General features: G+C 41.8%; 1 protein-coding gene across 1 annotated transcript in view; it reads left to right on the top strand.

Annotated features, from left to right (window-relative positions):
• Positions 1–22,475, top strand: part of GADL1 (glutamate decarboxylase like 1) — a 279,311-nt gene that overhangs the window by 22,773 nt on the left and 234,063 nt on the right. The window contains exons 2-3 of the mRNA XM_042955688.1: positions 1,292–1,483; positions 15,141–15,261. The gene's annotated coding sequence lies outside the window, so the exon portion shown is untranslated. The remainder of the gene's footprint in view (positions 1–1,291; positions 1,484–15,140; positions 15,262–22,475) is intronic.

Below are 22,475 nucleotides of genomic sequence, written 5' to 3'. Positions count from 1 at the left end.
TTAACGTTTTCATTGCCCTCCTGGTTAATCTCGCAATGAAATTATCCTGTTGCATTTGGGACCATGTCCCGTATTTCCATAACAACAGACTGGATAAGCCTTAGATACAGAAAAGTAATTATTGTTAATATAAAATCTACTGGAAACCCATTCTTCTGAACACTTTGCCCTTCCTTTAAAAAAGTATTTTCTTGAGAACAGTTTAATCCATCTGATCATGATTTAGTTTCTATTGACTCATCATTTTTCCTCAGCAGAAGTGATTTAACTTCCAAAAAGTATTTAAGAAGTAACTTCGACATTCTTTTTTGCCAGCAAATAGAAAATCACATTTATTTATTTATTTATTTATTTTTTTACCCTAGAACAAATGGATTTTAAACTTAAGTTTCTAGCCCAAAGCTATGAATGCTTCGGCTTTGGTCTTGGGTTTAAACAGAGCAAAAGGTCTTCTTAACTTGGCTCAGAAAGTAGGCAAAGGTAATTTCCACCTGGCACGCCCCAGGACTGTTAACAGTTATTTATGAGGTATCTGTTCTGATGGGTGGGTTCTCCCGCCATATTTAGAACATCATCGCTCGGGAACTTGGCCGTCTTCGTACTTGGAAAACCTCGTGGTGTTTCCTTCTTTATCATGTCTGGATGCAGCGTGGCCCTTGTTGGCAGAGACCTCTCCTGCCACTCTCGCCGGTTATGTAGGAGCAAGAACTCCGTACGCCCTTGCCTACTTAGCTCTGCTCAGGAAATGAACATGCGAAGGTCACTGGGAAACATGGTGGCGAAGAGACTGGGGAAAGAGAACTAAGCTGAGGCACAGAGGTCTAGGATCTGGCCTTGCTCTGATATTATCTGACTGTCGGATCCTGTGCAAGCCACTGACCCCATTGCTGCCTTAGCGTCAATGCACTCACAGCACAGCTGTAAATGAGAGCGTTGGGCCACATCAGTGGTCCTCAGCCTCTGTATTGAGAATGAGCCCCAAGTGGTTATTAGTATGGTTGGATGCACATTTCAGTACTTCCGCGTGGATTTGCAAGACATTGTTTTGTTCCTCCAAGTGAACTTTTTTGGACAGAATCTATTTGCTAAACATGACTACAACGATGTTTCTGGTTCCATATACAGTATCAGGACTTACTCTTCCTCCATCAAGAGGTGGAGTCTCTGTCTCCTCCTTGCGGCCCGAGGCAGACTTTTGTGACTGTCTCAACTTTCTGAGTGACTTCTGAGCCCCAGTCCTCAAAGTGGAACACCTTTGCCTGGCTCTCTCACTCCAGTTTCTGCGCTGCAGAGACCACGTGGAGACAGAGAGGTCCCAGGAGCCCCAGCCCTGCCAGCTGCCAGCTGTTGGAGTCCCGCAGCCTGGGTACCAGTCACACGAGTGAGCCAGCCTTCTGATGACTCCAGTTCTAGCCATTATCTGCCTGCAACTACATGACAGATGCAAATGCCAACCACCTTGCCGAGGCCAGCAAACTCCCAGGTGGGTATGGGTAAAAGCGAGATCATTGGTGTTGCTTCAAGCCACTAGTTTGGGGTGGCTTTTTAGGCAGAATGTATGACTGAACAACGGCTACCAAGTTCCCGTCCCACTGGGTGATAGGAATAGGGCTTAGCCATTTCATCCATGCTATTCTTTCCATGGAATTGTCTGAGTTGGGAGCCATTACGTTGTCATGCTGTCAGGGGGTTATCTGGTCATGCTGCCCTTGAGGTCGCCATCTACATAGTCTGTGTCCACTGGGGTTCCTTGTTCCTGCCTAGTCTGCACTGGTCACTTTGTTCTTTCCTTCTTCGTGAACATAAGAGCTCTCTAGTCTATTAACTTTTGAAACCGTATCTGTGCTACACTCAGGCTCAGGGGACACATTTAACCGGGCTTCTGGAAACTCCATAGCATCGTGCCTCTTGAGTGCAGAAGGTCATTTTTGCTGTTCCTGCCATGCGGTGTGGCACAAGAGTGTCTGCGGGACTCTTCCAGATGGGCTCCGAAGCCAGTATTTTTCAGATTTTCAGGTTGCATCCCCTGGATGAGTCCTTAAATCAATCCGGTAGCTTGTAACCAGCATTAAAACGAATTTTAAAAGGGCAGAATAGAATTGAAAGGAATCTATCAGAGTAGTTAAGGGAGCTATGATGGTTAGTTTTATATGTCACCTTAGCTAGACCACGGTGCCAAGACACCTGGTCAATAATGGATGTTGCTGTGAAGGTAGTTTTAGATGAGATTATCACTCAAATAATTAGACTTTGAGCAAAGCAGATTACCCCCCCCCCACCTGGTGGGCCTTATCCAATCAGTTGAAGACCTTCAGAAGAAGACTGACTTCCTCTGAAGAAGAGGGAATCCTGCCAGCAGACAGTTTTTGGATTCAAACTGCAATGTCAACTGGGCCTACCCTGCAGATTTGATACACACACACACACACACACACACAAACACACACACACACACTCTATTAGTTCCATTTCTCTAGAGCACCTTGACTAATACAGTAGCTGTTCTTTCATGAATTTGTGCTTTTAATTATATATATATATATATATTTTTTTTCAGTGTATATATATGTTCAGTGTATATATATATGTTCAGTATATATATATATAGGGTATATTTTCAGTGTGTGTATATATATATGTGTATATACTGTGTGTGTGTATAATTATGTGTATGTATGTATGTGTATATATACACATACATACATACACATACTGAATTGTTGCCTAATACATGTTTCTTACTATGAATCACGGTAAAAATGTTTGGCAGATACCATCTCTGAGGCATATTCTCAGACGTTTCTTTTCGCTTCTTTTCATGGTGGGATCTTGTCATCTTGTTAGGATCTTCCCAGGGCTGTTGGCTCTCCAAACATCTCCAGGTTTGGTTTTATTTCGTTTTCTTTTCTTTTTCCTTTTTCTTTTTCTTTTCTTTTCTTTTCTTTTCCTTTTCCTTTTCCTTTTCCTTTTCCTTTTCCTTTTCCTTTTCCTTTTCCCTTCCTTTTCCTTTTCCTTTTCCTTTCCCTTTCCCTTTTCCTTTCCCTTTCTACCATCCCCTCACTCCCTTTCCAGATTTCAGCCGGCAGGGACATGATAGGGATCCAGGTGGTGGGAGGGGGATTAAGACACAGGATTCCTTGTCTGGTTCATCCCTTCTTCTGACATTACCTCCCCCCAACCCCCTCTCTCTCTCCTCATTCCTTATGTCTCGAGGAACCTTTTCAAACTGAGTATGATTGGTTTCCCACAAGTTGTTGGCAGAGTGCCTGGGACAAAGGACTTTTCCCCTTGAGCTTCAGGTTTTATCATCCGTCTCATGGGGAAACGAGTGTGTACCTCATGCTATTATGGTACAACTGAACGGAAAAGAACATGGTCTGACACATCTCATATATTCACCGTATCTCAGTTTCCCTTTCTTCCTCACCCGCGACATAAGTTGATGTGTTGGCATCCTCTCAAGACAGATTCTTCTGGCTGGGAACCCCATCTGATTCTTTCACTTCTGTAGCACATAACAAGTACTCAGTATTATTGAACTAAAATTCCCAGCCCAAATATCCAGTACTTCCTTGGCCTTTTGACTCTTGTTTGTTGATTGAGGAACTCTGAGCCTGCCAGATCGGGGATTGTGCTAACCTCCCGTGGGTAAAATACACACAGACCGACTGATGTTAAACACGTATCACACAGATAATACCAAGTGAAGACACTACCCAATTGGAAGTGACTCTTAGTTCCCCTGGAATGCCTCTCTATTAGGGCCCTCTCTTCCAAGACTGCTAGAAGGACAGAGGAGAATGAAACAGGAAGCAGATGTTACGGGAATCTCCTTGGCATCGAGCAGGAGACTTGATTGTCCCCAGTGGATACTTGCACATCGTGAGGGGGGCAATATTTCTAGTAACTGCATACAAATTCAGCAAGCGTTCTCTCTAGGTATTAAAATAAAAGCCTTATTCTTTTCCAGTTTAGTTGGGAGTCATAATTCAGACCGATAGATGAAGGCTGGTTGCCTGAAGACAGCTGACCTCTCAAGTCCTCTTAGCAGACCCACACCAAAGTGGGCTTTGTGTACATAATGACATGGGGAGAAAATAATACCTTTCTGCCTGTTGCTGGTTGGCACCGGCCCTTCTCTCCTGGGAAGGCTTGTTTCTGCCTATTTAAACTATAAAGTGGTCAGTCATGAATGTCATCTAAATTTGCGTTCAATGCTGACCACATTGCCAGTGTTCAATAAATGAAAAATAACATTCCATTTTGGAGCATTGGTCTGTGACCTAGAACTCAAGTAGTCACTGGCTTTGCTGCTTTTACCATCCCACTGCCATTCACAATAAAAAAGTGAAATAATTAATATAATAATCCCATTCAAAATTATACCCATTGGCTTAAATAGCTTTTCCATATTTAGAAATGCTTTGGGTAAATGCAGTTATTTAATAGTTTAAAGCTAGTTTCATTTGGATAATAGAGCATTGTTCAACGATGAAATGACTAAGTACCCTTTTCACGTGCCCTGCGAGAAACACAATAAATAGAATGTTGTGCTTATATGGTATCAGTTTTCCTGAGCTGTCAGTTCAAAGCAAGCTACGTGCATTTCATTAATCTCAGCATCCCTGGGTTGACACAATAATCCTGCTTTCTGGAGTAGTTCCCTCTGTCTTTCTCCATTGACCTTTCCTCCTCATTCCTGACTGTCCTCCAGCCCCCCACTTCCCACAACTAACTCTCCTACTTTTTCTCTACTCGCTTTCCTCCTATCCTCCTTTGCCGTTTTCTTTTTGGAACGGTCACCTCCTTTATTATGTTTTTAAATGTTTATTTACTTTTGAGAGAGACAGACAGAGTGTGCGTGGGGGAGGGGCAGAGAGAGGGAGACACAGAATCTGAAGCAGGCTCCAGGCTCTGAGCTGTCAGCACAGAGACTGATGCGGGGCTTGAACTCACGAACTGTGAGAACATGACCTGAGCCGAAGTCAGACTCTTTTTTTTTTTAATTTATTTTTTTTTTCATTTTTTTCTTTTTTTCTTTTTTTTTTTTTTTTTTAGTTTTTAAAATTGACATCCAAATTAGTTAGCATATAGTGCAACAATGATTTCAGGAGTAGATTCCTTAGTGCCCCTTACCCATTTAGCCCATCCCCCCCTCCCACAACCCCTCCAGTAACCCTCTGTTTGTTCTCCATGTTTAAGAGTCTCTTCTGTTTTGTCTCCCTCCCTGTTTTTATATTATTTTTGTTTCCCTTCCCTTATGTTCATCTGTTTTGTTTCTTAAAGTCCTCATATGAGTGAAGTCATATGATTTTTGTCTTTCTCTGACTAATTTCACTTAGCATAATACCCTCCGGTTCCATCCACGTAGTTGCCAATGGCAAGATTTCATTCTTTTTGAATGCCAAGTAATACTCCATTGTATATATATACCACACCTTCTTTGTCCATTCATCCATCGATGGGCATTTGGGCTCTTTCCATACTTTGGCTCTTGTCGATAGTGCTGCCATAGACATGGGGGTGCATGTGTCCCTTCGAAACAGCACACCTGTATCCCTTGGATAAATGCCTAGTGGTGCAATTGCTGCGTTGTTGGGTAGTTCTATTTTTAATTTTTTGAGGAACCTCCATATTGTTTTCCAGAGTAGCTGCACCAGCTTGCATTCCCACCAATAATGCAAAAGAGATCCTCTTTCTCCAAATCCTCACCAACATCTGTTGTTGCCTGAGTTGTTAATGTTAGCCATTCTGCCGAAGTCAGACTCCTGACTGAGCCACCCAGGCACCCCAGCTGCCTCCTTTAATAGGGTTTGATTTACTGGGCAGGTCCCATGCCAGCACCTCAGCTGAGGACTACCAGGGAACTAGGCATTGGTTTCTGGTTGTCAGCTTTCATAGCTACGCTACCCATCGGAATGTATAAATCATATATAGGTCAGGTAAGGAAGAAGGTCCCATCGGTGTTGCTTGTTATAGAAAAAGGAAGTTTAGCATAAGAACCTAAACATATACTAGCACATATATTTATAGCAAAAAAAAAAAAAATGATCATTACAATACAGAAAGAGATTTAAAGAAACACAGCCCTGAATACAGACTGACATGGTCTTTTCAAAAACCTGCTGGGATTTATCCCTTCCCAGCCTACCTTTGATTGTGTTTTCAAAGTTTGCCATAATCTTTCTCCAGTGCTCTTTGCAAGGTTCACGCTCCATCCCTGTGCCATCATGGCTTCTGAAGGATTGTCCACAGTCAAAAGACCTGTTTGATTATGAGGATTTGTCATTTGGGCTCTATTCCTCATGTTTCTGCTGTTTTCTTGTGACTTCTGGGCACCAGATACCCTTCCCTCCATTATTTTGCTTTATCGGAGGGATGACATTCAATCCCTCCTTGAGCTGTGGTCGCTACTCACTGCCTACAAAGGTGTTTGGCCTTCACAGGGGCCTCTTGCCAAAGTTTCATATTTCTGAGACCAAATTCTGCCACGCTGCTCTGCTTGTCCCTTGTACATGTGTACACGGGTCCACATGTCCACATGTATGTATATTCCCATATCACATTTTTAGCATGCACATACACAACTTTGTATTTTTCCCCAGGAGGGAGACTGTTCCCCCCCATCAGCATCAACATACTGAGGCACTGGCTTTGTTTTTAAAATGGTCTAGTATAGAAGGGCTAATGTCCATCCATTTTATTAAATTTTTTTTTTAATTTTTTTTTTTAACGTTTATTTATTTTTGGGACAGAGAGAGACAGAGCATGAACGGGGGAGGGGCAGAGAGAGAGGGAGACACAGAATCAGAAGCAGGCTCCATGCTCTGAGCCATCAGCCCAGAGCCCGACGCGGGGCTCGAACTCACGGGCCGTGAGATCGTGACCTGAGCTGAAGTCGGACGCTCAACTTGACTGAGCCACCCAGGTGCCCCTGTCCATCCATTTTAAAGAACAGCAAACACATTTGCTTCCTTCCTCAAATTTCTTAAAGGGGCACTGCTCCCAAGCATTAAAACAAAACAAAAACCAGTTACGTTGGGGTTTCCTATCACATATTTTTAAAAAGAACAAAAGAGGGGCCCCTGGGTGGCTCAGTCGGTTAAGTGTCTGACTTCGGCTCAGGTCATGATCTCGCGGTCTGTGAGTTCGAGCCCCGCGTCGGGCTCTGTGCTGACAGTTCGGAGCCTGGAGCCCATTTCAGATTCTGTGGTCTCCCTCTCTCTCTGACCCTCCCCCAGTCATGCTCTGTCTCTCTCTGTCTCAAAAATAAATAAACGTTAAAAAAATTTTTTTTTAAAAAAAACAAAAAAATATATATTGAGCTACATCACGGGAATACAAAATATTGGCTTACAAATTTGTGAATCTTTCTTCTCCCTTCCTCTACCATCCATGAAGATGCTGTGGTGGGACTTCCTCAGTTGTACGGAATCCCATGTATTCGTTAGGATGTCTTTGTTTACAAGGGGGAGATACCTGATTCACACGGGCTTGAACAAAATCTGTTATCTCGCATTTCTGGAGCTCTGTGGGTAGGCTGGGCTCCAGGGTAGGACACTCAGGGCTCCAGCACCATCCCTCTGGGATCTTCTCTGCCCTGTTGCAGACCGACTCTCACTGTTACAAGGTGGTTATCAATAGTGACAGTGGCAATTGCTTCTTTGGTGAAGGGTGAAGGTGAGATGAAAGTTCTACTTATAGTACCACAGAGGTGAGGCAAAAAGAAATACCAGGTGGTGGAGAGGCTAAGAGGACTGGCCCAATAAAGTCCTGGGCCAGAGAGGGGATGGGAAGGGAGAGAAGAGAAGCAGCACAGATTGAGTTAGAAAGAGAATTTCCTGGACTTAGAATGGAAGAGGAAGGGCACTTTTGGGCATCAGCCACGCACGTGTAAGATATTGACAGCAAGAGAAATGGGAAGGAAAATCTGAAAGAAGTTTAGCTCTGTCATAAATATACACTCCTTTGGTGTTTTCATGAATGACTGTAAATTAAGATTTACATGGATTTTCAGTTATTTTGGTTGCTGGAAGACGACAGATTCTAAGGGTTGGTTTGCTCAGCACTTCTTTTGCCATTCTCTATTAGAGAAAGGTGAATCATGATTTGTCATCCAAATAGGGACATTGGAGGCTAAAAGGGGACCCTAGTAATGATTATGCTGGTACTGCCTGTGTAAACCAGGACTACCCCAGGCAAAATAAGATTCATGCCAATATTTGATACAAAATTTTAGTCAGAAATGCTGCGATAAAAATGGAAAGTGAGGTACGCAAGCACCTAGCCTCATTTGCAGCGATGGTGGTCGGGCTTCAGAGTTGTGATCTATGATTTGGTGGCAGGAATCCCTGAGGAGGACTTACCTTCCTTACTAAATTGACACTAGGTTGAACAATGGCTCTGTCCCCCTCCTCCTGCTTGGACTACATGCATCTGAAGATGCATCAGCCATTGTGCGAGTATTAGGGTGGAAGCCGGTGGCCAGGTTGGTGAAGAAAAAGATGGAGGGAACTGGGATAGTGATGATTTCATGGGCCTGCTGAACAGGCCCGGTCTGCTCACCTCCAGACTTCTTATAAGAGGAAAAAAAATAACCCTAACTTGTTTAGGTCAATCTAATAGGATTTCTGTACCTCAGACCCAAGTACAAATTCTGCTGATACGTGGATTTTTTTTTTTTAATGTTAGCTTGTATTTAGATGGAGCCATTGGGGTGCCTGGCTGGCTCAGTCAGTAGAGCACGCAACTCTAGATCTCAGGGTCATGAGTTCGAGCCCCACGTTGGGTGCAGAGATTACTAAAATTAAATCTTAAAAAGAGACATAGAGCCATAATGTAAGAATGCTTATATGGCAAACACATTAATTCCTTTTCTGTAGTAAATAAACTACATTGGTTGAGAAGACATTCTAAGTATTTTTTTTGGTAGTGTTTTATTAAATTATAGACATTTTCAAACACACACACAAATACACAGAATAGTAGAATAAACCCTGATATGCCCATAACCAAACTTCAGTAATTATTGTTTTATTATTATTGTGGGTTTGTTTCTGTGTTAAGCAAATTAACATTCTAGTGAAGGATACATATTATAAATGGGGTAATACCCTCTCTTATGTACAACTGGAGAGACAGAAAGAAAATTTGTAGATAATTTGCTACAGTAACAAGGAACCATCATCAGAAGTGAGCGTTTGATTCACAGATTATTGGCTCTAGGTAATGCTGGGCCATGTGAAATCTTGGCTAAAAACCAAACATTTTCACAGGATTTGTCCCAGCATGAAGAAAGTAAGGCATAGACTGAAAAGACCAGAGGTCATTACTAGTCATGTGAGCTTAGACACCTTACTTAATCCCTCCAGGTCTCAGATTATTTACCTGTAGAATGGAGATAATATTCACCTCACAGGGCACTTGTGAGAGTTAAAATAAGGTAATAGTCATAAAGTTGTTTATGTAGTAGTTGATATTTAGTAAATGTTCAATGGCTGATCAGTATTGCTGATTAATTGGCATGAGTTTCTTTTTTCTTCTAAGCCAGGGCAGGGGGGTGAGTGGGGATGCTGTAGAATGACAGGAAGCATAAAAATGTCTAGTTCTATAAGCTTCATAAAATGACACATATAGGAGAGGTCGATAATCAAAGACTCCATTTTCCATACTTGGGAGACTTAAGTTGCTTCTACCAAATAGAGAGAAGTTATTACTGTGGATAAAGATAGTTAACTTGTTGCAGGTATATTTGTTCCAGGGTCCAGAGGTGGTTAGTCAGCTATAGCAGTGAGTGCCTGGGGAGATGCTGAGTTCTCAGATCAGAAAAAAAAAGTTTCATATAATTGGATCCTGAAAATTAAAATTTAGAAATATGTAAAAAGAATCATTTTGGTTTGGGTATTTTCACACAAACTATGAGTCAAAAACCTCCAAATTAAATCTGCCAGAGTTCTTTGGTTATTCAATCTCATGTTTTCAAGAATAAGATATATGTCTCCTATTCATGGTAATAAGGAGAGAAGGAAAAAGAATTTTCACAGGAAGTTCATGTGTGCTCAAACAGCAGACCTCATATTTGTGCCAAGTGCATTTCTTATGGATTGGAAGGGTATCTTAGGTGTGGGTTTCTAGAAACAAGAGACTGAGACAGGAGCTTGGCTGTGTGTTGAGGTTGTGCCCTCAGTGGACAAAGAGTAAAAGAAGCAAGAGAAAGAATAAAAGATGATAAGCAAGGATGTGGTCTCATCTGGAGTCTGATGTCTTTGATCCCACAGAGAGCTCTGGAGTGTGAAGTGTCTCACAGAGTTGAGCCCATCTTGAGGCAAGAGGACTGGACTTTTGTACCTACAAGTCAGCCAGTTAATGTTTGTGGGGTGTCCCCAGTTGGGAGAGAAAGGCAAAATCTTTCATATGGGCTCTCTTTTGTCTGAGGGCAATTCTCCAGAGGAGGGGGTAGCTATGAGCCATTAGCAGCTATCATTCACTCCAGCTGGGGCAGGTGCACTGGTATAATAAAAAAGGCACCAATGGTATCTGTTACAGATAATGCCTTCATTTGAAGTCAGCTATGTTCCTCTTCATGCTGCTTTGACTAAATTTACTTGGAACAGAGAGTTTAAAGAGGAGGTTCTCTAAATAGGATGTTCATTGTTTCTCAAGTTCAACTAACATACGGACGCTCTCCTAAGAGGGGAAAGTTTTCTTAGTTTCCAACACCGGCTTAAATTGTTTTTAATAACTACTTAAATATACATAAACCTAAAAGTTTCAATAAACTTCTTATGCTCACATTTATTAAAAAGGCATGAAATCATAACAAATTACAAATTAAAATTTAAAAAGTCTAAGACCATTAAGAATCCAAGCAACATAAATTCAGTGTGATGGGTGATAGTGTTTTGCCGAAACTAAGTTCCCATTTCAAGATAAATAGAGACTGTGCATTCCCAGATTGTCTGCCCTGCTCCACACAGCCTATGTTACAAGATGCTGTGTTGAACGACCAACTTCTCACCATTCCTCTGTAATAGAACTTCTGCAAACCCTAATTTGTAGAGGTCATGAGGTTCTCTAACCTTCATTGGGCAGGAAGGAATTATTTAGCGTTTACATATACTTGGTCTCTACTATTGTTCTTAGCTCGCAATAATGAAAGGCATTCATCTTGGCACCGCTGTGATGATAAACCAAAATGCAAACACAGGCACTTAAATGCTGTAGCCATCCTCAGGAAGCAAATCATCTGTAACATACACAGTTTCATTGAAATGAAAGTGTAATATTGTTTAATTAAATTTTTTTGAGAGTGAGAGTGCCCACGTGCGTGTGCAGGCGAGCACACACGCGCGCACACACACACACACACACACACACGCAGAAAAGAGTGAGTGGGGGAGGGGCATAGAGAGAGAGGGAGAGAGACAGAATCCCAGGCAGGCTCCCCAATGTCAGCACAGAGCTGTACGCAGGGCTCGGTTTCATGGCCCTGAGATCATGACCTGAGCCAAAATCGACAGTTGGATACTTAACTGACTCAACCACGCAGGCACCCCAAAATGAAAGTATAATAATTAGGGTTCATTTAAAATACTCTCTTAGAGCACTGAGAGGCCCAGAGAATGTGTCTGCACATTCTTTGATAGGAGGCCGTAGCTCTGTCCCACGAAATGGGAACCTGTGCAGGGTGCATTTGCCCATGAGAGGACATTTGGAATTTTGACTCCTGCTGGTTGGGGCAAGAGGATGGGCATGAGGAAGGCCCACAGGTTGGAGGGTGAGCCATTGGCAATCTGAAAGGCCACTGAGTGGGGTTTGTGCCCCATATCTCATTACAACACTAATGATTTAATTTAGTAATGTTGACCATGACTATCAGGTGGTTCTGCGTATAGGGGCTACTCCTTATGCTAGGTGAACCTCCTGCCCTTGCCACTGACTGAACACAGCGAAAGCTGCAAGGAGCCCTGGGCTCTGCTTGGGAGGGTGCAGCAAGTGAGTTGGGACTCTGGAGTTAATGGCGCACCTGAGGGATTATGAGCATCGCCATGTTGCTGCAGACTGTCTCTACTGGGAAACTCAGGGACCAGAGTGCCTGCCACTGCCCAGGAAGGTTCCTGACTTCCTCACCTCCCCTTGCTGCCTTACACCAAGCCACATTCCCTTCGGCAACCTGAGCACCACCTGAGCAAAATGCGTAATGAAGACAATGAAAAGGTAGGAGATTATCTGCTGTCATCACTTGCGTAGAATCTGCCCCCTAATCCAGGAACAAGACCTGCACTGAATCAGAGAGCCCAGTGTGAGCCAGGGTGGATTAAGTAGAGTCTTGGGTGGAGGGAAAGCCTTAAAACCCCCTGTTTCGACATAGAGGTCAAAGCAAAAAGGAAAACCAGCTGGGCAGCTGCAGGAGCACAGTGGCTGGTTCAGTCTGGTCCAGATCATCCCCTAATTGAACAGCGGGAAAAAAAAACATTCAGAGGAGAGACTTGCTTAAGTCTCATTTACTGAACAAATAGTTAGCGATCAGTGTCCCCCGGAGGCTGGACAGTCAGTCTGCGATGTGCCAGATACACAGCAGACAGGCATGAGTAGTCCCTGCCCTCAGAGGGCACTGGGTTCGAAAGGGAGATGGAAGGTGACCGGACGGTTGGATGCAGTGGGTCAGTGCCTTGAAAGGGGCGGCACAGAGGCCACACAGGCACGCAGAACAGTCGCCTGATCCGGCCGGGCACAGTCAGAAGCAGCTCCCTAGAGGAAGAGATGGCGAAGCAGGCAGTGAGCACAAGTTCCGGGACTAGAGGGGCAGGCAAGCCATCCCAGGAAGATACTGCTGGCTCTACCTTCATGGTTTTTTGACGCCATTGATTGAAAGAGGACTGGAAACAGTCTGGACCAGTTTCCTCTGCTTCAACGCATTGTACACATATGACCAGGATGCTTCCTGGATCCTTCTTCACGGGAACGTGTGACTTCGAGTTTTCTTCCACATAAATCTAACCCTCTGACAGTCTCCAAGGCCATCATCATCCCACCTCTCCTACCGACCAGCTCCCAGCACCCACCTTCCATTCATTCAAATCACAGGCATTAAAACGATCCTACTTGGTAGTGATCACAGGCATTCGTTTGGGAATGACCGAACACACATGGTAGGATGTGGTGTAGACCAAAAGAACCTTGCTACTCAACGTGTGATCCCTGGACCGGTACCAGCATCACCTGGGAGTTTGTTATAAAGTGCAAATTCCAGAGCTCCAACCCAGACCTATTGAAGCAGAACTTGAAGGTCAAGATCCTCAGGTGATTCTGGTGCATTTTAAATTGGGAAATGGTTCTAAAGAGATAGTGTGAGTCTAATTCTAAGTGACATACAAATGACAGCAGCTTTATTTGTAAGCATAACATCACCATGATCGCTTATCTTAAAAACTCAACAATTTGTACTGATAAAGTTTTTCTGATTTTTGCTGGTTGATTAATTTTGGCAATTAATTTGCATAATACTGGCATTCTTACTATCTTTTAAAATCGTGCGCAGGATTCATAAAGTGATTTTTAGAGTTTTAGAGTTATTTTGAGAGAGCGAGAGTGTGAGCAGGGAAGGGGCAGAGAGAGAGGGAAGGTGGAGAGATAGAGAAAGAGAGAGAGGAACATAGAGAGAGGGAGAGAAAGTGCAGTATTTTTTTGTCTCAAAGAAAGCATTTCAGGTTTATCTATGTCTTCTTTGGTTTTATCTTGTACTTGTGATACTCCAAAGCAGAGTTACCTGTTCCAGTTTCAAAACTGTCAGATTTATATCCCTCTTGTTCAGAAAGCCTTTGAACTAGATAAGAATTATTCTTGTGAATGAAGCTTTACTTTATCAATTGTCATTTTCCTCCTCTTCTGGAGGATTCTGGAGCTTTAGAAAAATGCTTTCTCAACAAGAAAGCTTTGTTCGATATGAAATTTGAATGCAGCAGAGAGCTCTTTAAATATGCCATCAATATGCAAATAATTTCCAGATTTATTTAAATTCCAAAACAATGGTTGTTACATCAGTGAAAATGCCTGAATTTTTAGTAACACATATACGAACACCAAAATAGCAAAACCAAGAGGGTAATCAATAATGACTGTAACGATTAGCAATACTGACAGATCAGGCAAAGGTCATTGTCAACAGACCTACTGCCATAGAAGAACAAGAGATCATTGAAGAAATGACATCATGGAAACGGTCTCTCTTCCAGCTTTTACTATGCAAAAATTTTCCATTCATTCGCACTGGCTTGGAATAAAATTTTTGAGACAAATCACTCTAATTTTGAATTCAAGTCTGAGATGCCTAGAGCAGTGACATATGCCTGTGCTTGCTAGGGGGAAATCTGCTAGGAAAAATAATTTATCTTCAATCCAAACTTCATTGATTTGTATTTTAACAAACTTCAAGGAGGCTAGTACATGCAGCAACCAAACTTGCATTAAGTGTTTTTTAATATAGGAAGTGTTTATAAAAGCTTACATTTTTGCTCCTTTCGTGGATTTGTTGTGATTTGTGTATTTTTGTGGAATCAAATGGTTTTCCAGAAATAGGACCTAATGTATCCCATTTTATCTGTAGGAAATAAGAGCTTAACTTAAAACGGCATGACTTGTAGCTTTCTTCCAGGGTAAAATTTAGCCTTGAGTTGAAGGTCTTTGAAGGTCACCCGCGTAATGGGGTACTGATACAAACCTTGTCTTCATACAGTTGCAGAGAAAACCCTTGGAGTGGCTAGGAGAAATCTGGATTTCTTTTCTTCCAAGCCCTGTTGGTCTTTCTGTGTCCCATGGGGGGGGGGGGGGGGGAAACTGAGGCAGAATAACTAAAGGTATCCATCCAGTAGCCGTGTGTGGTTTTGAATCCCAGATCTGCTCCTTACTAGCTGCATGGTGTTGGGCGTGTCTGTAAACTCTCTGTGCCTTGTTTGCTTATCTGTAAAATGGGGAGGAACATGACAAGATTTCCCTCGCAGGAGGGTGATGTGGATAAAATGAGTGTATCTAGAGCATTTACAACAATGCAGACTATACTTTAAAGGCTGTATTTGATACTATTATCATTATAGTAGTCAGGAGATGGTGACTAAACCTCCATTCCCTTTCTCTGTCCCCAGGAAGAACTGAGGAAAAAGCAGGAATTTCTCTTCTATATCTTTAGAAGCAACAAGGACGTCAGCGTTAAAGTCACACAGACCTAGGTTCAAGTTCCCTCTCTCCTCAGCTCTTCAAACCAGGGTATCTTATGTTCACTCAGCTTCAGTGTCCTCATTTAGAGGGGACAATAATATCTACTTCAGGAGAACTTTAGAGATATTAAAAGAAGTCAATATACTTAAGGGATACAGCACTTACCTGGCTGGGTGGTCAAAAAGGTCAATAAATGCCAATTTCTCTCCCTTTCTGTCATCACCTACACAATCCATGACCCTATGTTGTTTGTATTTTTTTTTTTTTTTTGCTACTGCAAATAACCTTATGTCACTTTCCAATTTCCTTTTGCTCTTCCTTCATCCAGCCCTTTAAATCTGAGTTCTTTTCTGGGCAGGCATGGGTATCAATTCAACTGGGGCGTTAGCTAGTCAATAAGGTATATCTTCCAGGAGCAATCCCTTAATCCTTCCAAGGAACAGAGGGAGAGGGAGAGACAGAGACAGAGGGAGATAAAAGAGAGGAATTGGCTGGTTCATGTGGTCACAGAGGCCAAGAAGTCCAGTGATCAGCCTAATGTCTGCAAGCTGGAGAAAGAGGAAGGCAGGAACTGTATATCAGAGGGTCGGTGAAATTTGCCACTCAAGCTGAAGAAAAGAGGGAGAGAATTCACCCTTTCTCTGCCCTTTGTTTATCTGGGCTCTTAGGGATTGCATGATGCCTGCCCACATAGGTGAGGGAGGACATTCTTAGCCTACTGGTTCAAACGCTAATGTCTTCCAGCAACCCCCTTACGGACACACAGAGAAATGTCTCACTACCTATGTGGGCATCCCTTAGCCCAGTCAAGTTGACATATAAAATTAGCATCACGAGAGGATAAGCCAGAGCAAAACTTAAGGGCCAAAATCTGAAGGACTTGGCAGCCACACAGATGAAGGAAAAGGAGAGGGTAGCGATAGGTGGGTTGGAGAGTAAAGGAAACCAAAGAAGCAAAGGGAAACCCTTGTTTCTGGTTTGGATGCCTGAGTCACTGGTGGAAAGACAGGTTTTAGTAAGGGGATTTCAGAGATGTTGAAAGGGAGTTAAGCTCATAACTGAAAACCAATAGAGCTGTTCACTTTATTTTTAAGTCAGAATAATTCTGGTGCTTGAGGGTTGTCCTTAAATGAGTTCACAAACTACATATGCAAGAAAAAAAAAACAATATAAAAGCCTCACAATTTTATTTGCATTTTGACTATCCCTCCCTTCTCTTCAGTCCATTTGGAAGTTCCCATTGGCTTCTCCAAAGTTCTAACCTGTGCTAGGGGTTGTAATCCCATGTAGGCTGCTTAGGGCCAAGGCACTGGGAGTGAGTGGGGATGGTCTACCTATGAAGATGCATCTCGGACATCAGTCTACACTCGGGAGGGCCGGGGTGTCCTTTTCTCTTGAACTCACAGTCCTCTCTGCCTGGAGGTCTCAGATGAATAACATGGAATTCTGAGGAAAGCCTGGAATCTTACCTGCCCTGACTTTCCTCATACCTCCTCCCTGGGGTTTTGTCTTGATCTCTCCCAGAAGATGCAGAACGTCTTTTTCTGGGGGATCTTAAAGTCCTCACGTCACATCTTGTCCCTTACTTAATTCTCTCAAGACAGTCTCCCTCTCTTCAGTACTTTTCCTTAAACTCTCTTAGTGTTTGACTAACAAAGTTTAGAATTTTGGAAACCAAAGTCTGAAAAACTGGTTTTCACCATCTAAGGGATTTCCACCTTGAGGCATTAGATTTCTCCCTTGAGGCAATTCTCAAAGCTCCATTACCTTGAATGGGAGCAGGGGACCTGGGAAGAGAGCAATACTGAAGAAAAAGATCAGGTACTATCTTAAAACAAAAGAAAAAAAACTCACCTCACCAAAAATAAAATAAGCAATGGGAGAAGAATTTTCTTGTCCTCTTTGGGGAAAGCCATTGGCTGAAGGAGGGAGAGCAAAGGCATAGAAAACAAAAAGCATTTGGAGTAAATAATTGTAGATATTGATAGTGGAGCCTTTGAAGTTAATAAATTGCATGACTGTCTGTATGGGAGGGCTAGTTTTTTTTTGTTTGTTTGTGTTTTGGTCCCAGCTCTTATTTTTGTAGTTTCAGGCATGTATCTTGGAGTCTTTCCGAAGGTATCTGACCAGTGGGCTCATGGGATTGTAGAAAATGAAACAATATAATAAATTAGGGTCAATCAGAGACTTGGCAAAAGTTAAGTAAAACGATGCTACATTTTCTTCAAAAGAAAAAAAGACTGTTTCTATTGCATTAAGGTATGAAAATGGAGAACTTTCTGGCAACTGATGAGATATCGTGTCACCAAATGTATCCTTACTGCTTGTTTGTTTTATATTTTTGCTCTTAAGATTTTCATTTTGGTAATTAAGGCTTAGAGGGGCATTAACCTCATTTATATAGTTTGTTCATCCAGAAACCAGCGGATCGAATGTTTTATTCCATCTCTTGAACACTCTGGACAATTACAATTCTAGGACCGCAGTTAGTGTTTTCTCACTGGAGAGCGAACCCTCGCATTTACTTAAATCCCTTTCCCCATAGTCTCCTGAGAGGAGGAGAAAGTGGAAATTCGAGTCACAGGGAGGTGTGTATTCACACTGTCTTTATGAAGTCACAGTGGAAGCCATTTACATTTGGACTTGAATCATAGAAAAGATGTGGAGTGGAGCCAAGGGACCAGGTTCCAGTCTTATTTCCGCCTCTCATTAGCATGCTACGATTAGTCACATCTCTACACTTCCCTGGCATCTGCTCCTCCATGTGTACGATGGCGCATTTGGCTTGGGTCAAAGGACAGACACGCAAGGAGCTGCCTGGGCAGGACAGGTAGTGAATGCAAAAAGTGTACATGACTGCCTATCACAGCATCACCACTTATTTTCCTCACGCTCCCGGAAACAACTGTTGAAATTTCAGGCTCTTTTTACAGATCGTTAAGCCTTCCCTCAGCATCCTTTCCACACGCTAGCCACGCTTCTTCTCATGGTTGGTTTTCCTAATGGCAGATTAAGTTGTATTCTTTTGCTACAGACACGCTTTGTTGGCATAGTAAACCCAGAAATCCTCTTAATGTTCGAGAAAATATGTCTGGATGACATTTTCCTTAAAACACATGGCTCTTTGGTTTGGTTTTCCATTTTGGAAAAAGTCTCTGGTGTGAGGATACAATTTTCTTTCGGTTTTATCCTACTACAGGAGTAGCCTGTGGTGTTAATGGGATAATACCTGCCAGTTGACACTTAGCCTCAGGATGGGGAGTAATAGAGAGCGGTGGGGACTGTGGCAAATGGACAACAGCGGGCAGGGGCCCCTGCCCTTTCCACAGCAGGCACCTGCCCCTCAGCACAGTTGATTGTTGGCCTCTGAGAATGAGTCCAGTACAGGCGTGTCTCCCGAGGTTTTGTCAAAGCTGTAAATTCTGATTATTATGCATGGAATTTTCCTGAATTTTATATGTTGGCAACTGAATTGAAACAAGTCTCAATGGTAGCAACACTGAGTATTCTCAATAGATCAGGCTAAACCAAAAAACAAACAAACAAACAAGCTAGATCGCATGCATTAAAAGGTTTAAGACTTTGGGCCAAATGACCCTGAAGTTCTTTTTTCCCTGGAACTTGCTTTGTCACAACACACATTTATATGTGATACATTCTATGCATATATTTTAAGGCACTATATACGTGTCCTAACTCATTTAATCTTGCCAACAACTTTAAAAAGTAGGTGCTATTATTATCTTTGTTTTACTTCATTTACAATTATGATTTCATATCAATTCTCTTTATTTATTCACTTATTTTTAATTGAGTTTTGAAAATTTAATTCCATTGTAGTTAACATACAGTGTTATATTAGTTTCAGATATACAATATAGTAATTTGACAATTCTATACGTAACTCAGCGCTCATCATAAGTGTACTCTTAATCCCCTTCACGTATTTCACTCACCCCCCACCCACCTTCCCTCTGGTAACCATTGATTTGGTGTCTATAGTTAAGAGTCTGTTTCTTGATCTGTCTCTCTCTCTCTCTCTCTCTCTCTCTTTTTTTCCTTTGCTCATTTATTTTGTGTCTTGAATTCGACATATGAGTGAAATCATATGGTATTTGTCTTTCTCTGACTGCCTTATTTTGCTTAGCGTAATCCTCTCTAGCTCCATCCGTGTTGTTGCGAATGGCAAGATTTCATTCTTTTTTTTTAAGTTTATTTCTTTATTTTAGAGAAAGAGAAGGAGGGAAGGGCAGAGAGAGAGGGAGAAGATAGAATGCCAAGGAGGCTCTGCACTGTCAGCACAGAGCCTCATGTGGGGCTCCATCCCACGAACCACGAGATCATGACCCGAGCCCAAATCAAGAGTTGGACACTTAACCAACGGAGCCACACAGGTGCCCCAGATTTCATTCTTTTTTATGGTTCAGCAATATTCCATTGTATATATATATATATATATACCTCATCTTCTTTGTCCACTCACCTATTGATGGACTCAGGCTGCTTCCATAATTTGGCTAAATAAGGCTGCGATAAATGCAAGGGTGCATATATCCCTTTCAATTAGTGTTTTGTATTCTTTGCGTAACTACTTACTAGCATAATTACTGGATTGTAGGGTAGTTCTATTCTTAATATTTTGAAGTAACTCCATACTGTTTTCCACAGGCTGCACCAGTTTGCAATCCCACCAACTGTGCATGAGGGTTCCTCTTCCTCCATATCCTCGCCAACACCTGTTGTTTCGTGTGTTTTTGATTTTAGCCATTCTGACAGGTGGGAGGTGTTATCTCACTGTAGTTTTTATTTGCGTTTCCCTGATAACGAGCGGTGGTCAGCATCTTTTCATGTGTCTGTTGGCCTTCTGTAGGTCTTCTTTGGAAAGATGTCTGTTCATGTCTTCTGCCCATTTTTAAATGGATTATTTGTGTTTTGGGTATTGAGTTGTATGAGTTCTTTAAATATTTTGGATACTAACTCTTTTCTTCATAAACAGACTATTATTTTGAGAGAGAGAGAGAGAGAGAGAAAAGAGAGAGCATGTGATGGCAGAGTGAAAGGGAGAGAGAGAATCTTAAGCAGGCTCCACCCTGAGTGTGGAGCCTGATGTGGGCTCCATGTCATGACCATGCGATCATGACCTGAGCTGAAATCAAGAGCCAGAAGCTTAACCAAATGGGTCACCCAGGCGCCCCATGGATATTAACTCTTTATCCGATATGTCATTTGCAAATATCTTCTCCTATTCAGTAGGTTGTCTTTTAGTTTTGTTGATTGTTTCCTTCGCTGTGCAGAAGATTTTTATTTCGATGCAGTCCCAATAGTTTAGTTTTGCTTTTATTTTCCTTGCCTCAGGAGACACATCTAGAAAAATGTTGCCATCGTCTATGTTGGAGAAATTTTTTAATTTTTTTAAATTTTTTAAATGTTTATTTATTTTCAAGAGCAAGAGAGACAGAGCGTGAGCAGGGGAGGGGCAGACACGGAATCCAAAGCAGGCTCTAAGCCATCAGCACAAAGCCTGATGTAGGGCTCAAACTCACAGAACATGAGATCATGACCTAAGCCGAAGTCGGACACTTAACCGACTGAGCCACCAGGTGCCCCATATGTTGGAGAAATTTTTGCTTGTGCTCTCTTCTAGTATTTTTATGGTTACAGGTCTCACATTTAGGTCTTTAATTCATTTTGAGTTTATTTGTGTGTATGGTGTAAGAAAACAGTCCAGTTTCATTCTTTTGTGTATAGCTATCCAGCTTTCTCAATATGATTTGTTGAAGATTTGTTTTTCCCATTGCATATTCTTGCCTCTTTTGTTGAAGATTAATTGGCCATATACTCATAGGTTTGTTTCTGAGTTTTCTGTCCTATTGATCTGTATGTCTATACGTCCATACTGTTTTGAACACTTCAGTTTCATGGTATAACTTGAAACCTCCAGCCTTGTTTTTCTTTTTCAAGATTGTTTTGGGGGCACCTGGGTGGCTCAGTCGGTTAAGCGTCTGACTCTTGATTTTCACTCAGATTATCATCTCACAGTTCATGAGTTTGAGCCCTGTGTTGGGCTCCATGCTGACAGTGTGGAGCCTGCTTGGGATTTTCTCTCCCTCTCTCTCTGCCCCTTTCCCACTCATGCTCTCTCTCTCTTAAAATTAATAAACTTAAAAAAAAAAAAAAGGAAAGATTGTTGTGGCTAATCAGGGTCTTTTGTGGTTCCATACAAATGTTAGAATTATTCTAGTTCTGTGAAAAATGCTCTTGGTATTTGGATAGGGATTATACTAAATCTGTAGATTGCTTTGGGTAGTATGGGTATTTTAACAATATTTGTTCTTTCAATCCATTGGCATGGAATATCTTTCCATTTGTACTGTCTTCAATTTCTTTCATCAATGTTTTATAGTTTTCAGAGTACAGGTCTTTCACCTCCTTGGTTAGGTTTATTCCTAGGTATTTTCTTGTTTGTGGTGCAATTGTAAATGGGATTGCTTTTTAAATTTCTTTCTTCCTTTCTTTCTTTCTTTCTTTCTTTCTTTCTTTCTTTCTTTCTTTCTTTTTCTCTTTCTCTCTTTCTCTTTCTCTTTCTTTCTTTTGCTTCTTTATTAGTGTATAGAAATGAAATGGGTTTCTGTACATTGATTGTGTAGTCTGCTAACTTACCGAAATCATTTGTCAGTTCTAGTAGTTTTGTAGTAGAGTCTTTAGGGTTTTCTATATATAGTATCAATTCACCTGCAAATAATGTAAGTTTAACTTCTTCTTTACTGATTTGCATGTCTTTTATTTCTTTTTCTTGCCTGATTTCTGTGGCTAAGACTTCCAGTACTATGTTGAGTAAAAGTGGTGACAGTGGACATCCTTGTCTTATTCCTGATCTCCGGGGGAAAACTCTCAGTTTTTCACAATTGAGTATGATGTTCACTGTGGATTTTTCATATATGGCCTTTATTATGTTGAGACATGTTCCTTCCAAACTCACTTTTTTGAGGGTTTTACCATGAATGGATGTTGTACTGCATCAAATGCTTTTTCTGCATCTATTGAAATGGTCGTATGGCTTTTATCCTTTCTCTTGTTCATGTGATGTATCACATTGATTGATTTACAAGTATTCAACAACTCTTGCATCCTGGGAATGAATCCCTCTTGATCATGGTGAATGATTTTTTTTTAATGTATTGTTGAATTTGGTTTGCTATACTTCGTTGAGGACTTTTGCATCTGTGTTCATCAGAGATATTGGCCTGTATGTAGTTCTCTTT

This window comes from Panthera leo, chromosome C2 (genome assembly GCF_018350215.1).
Source record: "Panthera leo isolate Ple1 chromosome C2, P.leo_Ple1_pat1.1, whole genome shotgun sequence".
NCBI lineage: Eukaryota > Metazoa > Chordata > Mammalia > Carnivora > Felidae > Panthera > Panthera leo.
The sequence above is the reverse complement of the archived record's forward strand: the minus strand, read 5'-3'. Positions and strand labels throughout refer to the sequence as shown.